The following is a 4,929-nucleotide window of genomic DNA, read 5'->3' on the forward strand; positions in this document are numbered from 1 at the left end:
CTCTTTGAAAGATTGTTTAGGTTAGGTTTTCCTTTCCTATCTTCCGCAACAATCTTTTGTTTTTCTGTGTGTATTAATTCTTGATATAAATCAATAAGAATTAAAAAGTTGAAAAAATCTGTGTAATTGTATTCAACCCCCCCTTCTACAATTACTTTCTGCTTATTGCCTTGCCCTTCGGGACTAACAGATACGAATAAAAGTTACTGTTTTATTATTGCAAGTACTGTTTTAACAAAGTATGATGAGTCGTTTTCGTTGATTTTGATTTATTTTATTACGGCATCAGTTTAGATAAATCAATAACACAACTGAAAATGGAATTCTTGCAGTTATAAACACGTTTTATTTGTGGATACGAAATAGGAATATATCTGTTTATATATAACTTAAGTTACCAACAAGGGTTCGAGCCCCTTTCTCTCGTTATTTAAGGAAAACAGTTGTTAATAAACTAAGAACGTCTACAATGGGAAGCTTTTTCAGAACTTTTTCCGTCCACCTCGTATTTTGAAAAAGGCACGACAATACCTGTGTTTGTAATTGCATAAGCACTTACCCGGTAAGTGCTTACCGGCAAAAATTAACACTATCATTTACTTACTGGATAAGATTTTAGTCCATCAAAACGGCATCGTATGCAACAATTTACCCAGTAAACACTTACCGTGGTAAGAGTCGTTGCCCTCACTTACCGGGTAAGACTCTTGGTCCTTGTCTTGCTCTTACCGGGTAAGATTCTTGGCCCTTACCATATTAATCGTATAATGTAATGTGATTTAGTAAGCGCTTACTCGGGTAAGCATTTGGTAAACGGCTCCTAAAGCTCGAGAATTATTAAGTTCAAACAGCTCGTTAAATGTTCGAACAGTTAACACCAATACCGTAGATGATCTATGCAAGACGTAGAATCAAGTCAACTAATCATATCCATTTTAACAGATTCAATAAACGAAAATAGTAAAAACAAAACTTCAATCGTATACAGTCTTTTTTTTTATGTACAGGTCTCAAAATCATACAACAATCAGTGAACAAATCCAATACAAATTTAAGAAAAATAAAATAAAAAAAAACTAAAACAACCCAAAAATAAAACTATATTTTTTAATATTTAAAATTGATTTTTGTTTCAATTTTTTATTGCAAATTATTGACATTTTTTTGAACTTTTGTTTTAAAAACTAAAATATATAATTTTTCCATAGAAAAATAAAGAAAACAACCGGTTGCATGGGTCACAAATGACCCAAAACTTGAGCCCACAATGCAATGCCAGGCCGGCCCATATATCTTGTCAAATTCCTGCCCAAAATAAAATAAATTAATTAAATAATAATATAAAATAAATAATTTAATTATAAAAATTAAATTCGAATAATCCACAAAAATGTAGACAAAATCTTGTCTGCTTTTGTTTTTAGGGTATTCAAACCTAATGATTTGATTTGATATAATTTGATTATATCTGATTTATGGGGTTTGATTATATCTGATAATTTTATGTACTGTGATAATTATGAGAATTATTATTGTAAAGTATTGTTTCACATGATACTTTTTTATCTGATGTTAGAATTTTATATACTGATTAACATATATAGTTTTTTTTTTCTTCATAATATGCTTGTTTCATATTGTGAAACTTTTTGGTTATATTTTTTGTTTCACAAACACGTAAACAATGTTCATATTGTGAAACAAATATTTGTTAATTAATACACTAAATTCGAACTATAGATGGAAAAAATAATGTGAAATAGCACATAATACACTGGTTCTTAAGGTTATCACTGGTTTATGGATTTTCAAATGAATACCCAAAGACGTATATTTTAAATATATTTATATATGTTTTTATGGTATGATTATTTAACTGCATAAGAAGACTAAATATCATGAGATGTAAGAATACAAGTTTAAAATAATATTACATGTGAATCATTGAAAACAATTGATTTAAAAACATATATGAATTTATATGAATAATTTGTAACGTGTATTCACATATGCATATTCAAATAATTCTTTTTGAATTTTTTTCAATGATTCACATAATAAATATTATTTTATTAGTTTTTTAAAAGCATCTTCAACAGATTCTTTAAAACAGAGAAACAAGGTTTTTATTCTCTATTTTGTTCTAACAGATTCTTTATATTGTTTTAAATAACAGATAAAACTACAGAAAGCTCCAAGTTTACATAATTCCCTAAAACATGATGTGTGGATAGAAAAATTAATTTTTTATTCATTTTCGTCAATGAGATTGAATTATTATTATTTTATATAATTTTTTTAAAATGTATTATGATGATAAATTTATAGAATATTTTAATAACATAATAAAAATTTAAATATCTATACTATATTATAATGCATTTGACAAAAACTCTTAAAAACTATTTTTTATGCATGAAGTACTGTGTATTGATGCATATTACTTAAAATTCAAGGTTACAAGTAAATTATGCATAAGTACAACTTATTAAAGCTTTATGTTTGAATTCGTGTAACTAACTGCGGATAAACATAATCAAATAGAGGATAAACATCTATTTTAAATATAAAAAATCTAAAATATAAATACGATAATAATTGAGTTTCTAATAGAATGTTTAATTATTATCTTTAATAAATATTATATTATTAAACCAAAAATAAATTACTTTATTATTAGACCTAAAATTAAATTGTAATAAAAAATTGAATTAAAGAACTTACAACATAAAAACCAGAACTATTAAATAGTTAATTTGATATTAACATCAATTTTTATTTTTTTTATGCTATCTACAAATTTATATTTCGTTCAGAAATAAAAACATTATCGTTTTCCTAAAACCACATAAAATATTAAAATAATTTGTATATCTCATTATTAGAGAGTTTTAGAGAATTCTCTGTATTTGGAGTTTTTTTTTCTAAATTTCTCTATAATTAAATAACAAAATAGGAAATCTGTTGGAGCAATACAGAGAATAAAAGCTTTATTTTCTCTATTTTAAAAAATATGTTAGATTAATATTCAGAATAAAAACTCATACTTTCTCTGTCTTAAAGAGTTTTAGGGGTTGTTTGTTTATCTCTTAATAGTTTCATTAAGAGGCAACCTATGAATCGTTAAAAGATGAATCTTGTTTGGTAAAAAAAAAGTATGTCTCTTAATATTTTCAAAACTCTCTGAATGATTTTGTATCATAGACCTCCCTTAACCATTCAGCATTCTAATTTCATCGTAAACAATTATCGAACCATTATATTTTACCTTATGCTATATCATGAGAGTCTCTTAATCATTCTGACAACTTAATCATTTAGCAACCGCCAAACAATTCATAACAAATGTGTCTTATTAATTTTAAGCAGATAATATAGAACATGGGTTAGTCAAAAAGCAAGGTCTGAATCATATGGCACATGATTAGATTGGTAGCCTACCCATATAATTATTTATACGACTAGAAAATTAAATCAATTTAATATCAAATTTTTATTATTACTTTTAAAATGACTATATTTAATTTAGAAATTAAAAAAACAGTTTAATCAAAATATAAAATGAACGATAACGTGACTTGATAAACGATTACCGAACAATAATTTGAGTAAACATACCTAAGAATTATTTTATGAAACATATGATAGCATGCATCATGTGTTGATATGGTGTTCGTTGGAGAGAGGAGGTGTTTGACGTAGAAGGTTGAGAGGAGAAATCTAGAATGATTAAAATGTCGGTAATTAATATTTTAATTTAAAATTACTAAAATTATTAATTTCATAATTTAATCTTTAATTTATGGTTGAAATTGAATCTCACGGTTACCATAAACTAATCATTTCTTCCTTAAATGAGTACATATAATATATATATATATATATATATATATATATATATATATATATATATATATATAAAAACAATGATGATGCACATGCAACTACTTTGAACACCTTGAAGTGCCACAAAGTGGTAAGCATTTTTATAATTAATTTAATTAATATTGTACAAAATATATTTTAAAAAACCGTCAAACTGTACAAACTGCTTACATCGTATTATGAAGTATGGTTTAGAACGTATTCAGTATATTTTGCGTTACTGATTTTACCAAACCTTATAATGCGATGTACTTTATGGTTTTAAGTTATAAAACTACAATTCAAAACCGTACCGTATATATATATTATATATATATATATATATATTTATTTTGTTAATATTATATGTATAATAATAATAATAATAATAATTAGGTTAGGTTATATAATACTTTCAGTTTTCTTAGACTATTTTAAATTATGTAATATGTATTTGAAAATTAACTGTATTTAATTTTTATTTGTTTCGATTATGATGACGTCATCGTTAATTTTATAATAAAGTTTTAATATTATAATTATTGAATTGTAGGCGTAAAGTGTCTTAGGTACAAACCGCACATCATCTTGCCGTGCAATTTTTTACAGTTTGAGGTATATGCAGTGCAGTTTTACTCCAAATGGCATCGTAAATACCCCTAGTGGAAAAAGTGAAATTGACTGAAATAGTCTAAGGTGTTGTTTGTTTACCTCTTAATAGTTTTATTAAGAGACAAGCTCTGAATCATTAAGAAGTGAATCTTGTTTGACAAAAAAAAAGTCTTTTTCTTAATGGTTCTAAAACCCTCTGAATGATTTTGTATCATGGATCTCCCTTAACCATTAAGAGCCCTAATTTCATTGTACATGATTACCAAACAATTATATTTCATTTTGCACTATATCATGAGATTTTTTTAATCATTTTGACCATTTAATCATTTTGCACCAAACCATTCAGCAATTGCCAAACAACCCCTAACCCGCGTCTCAATTCAATTTTTAGCCACTTTTGAAGGTGAATTCTCAGGTAACTAAAGTTTGTGCAGATAAAAATGTGAACAG

Source organism: Cynara cardunculus (genome assembly GCF_001531365.2).
Source record: "Cynara cardunculus var. scolymus isolate 2C chromosome LG 17, CcrdV1, whole genome shotgun sequence".
NCBI classification, from domain to species: Eukaryota; Viridiplantae; Streptophyta; class Magnoliopsida; order Asterales; family Asteraceae; genus Cynara; species Cynara cardunculus.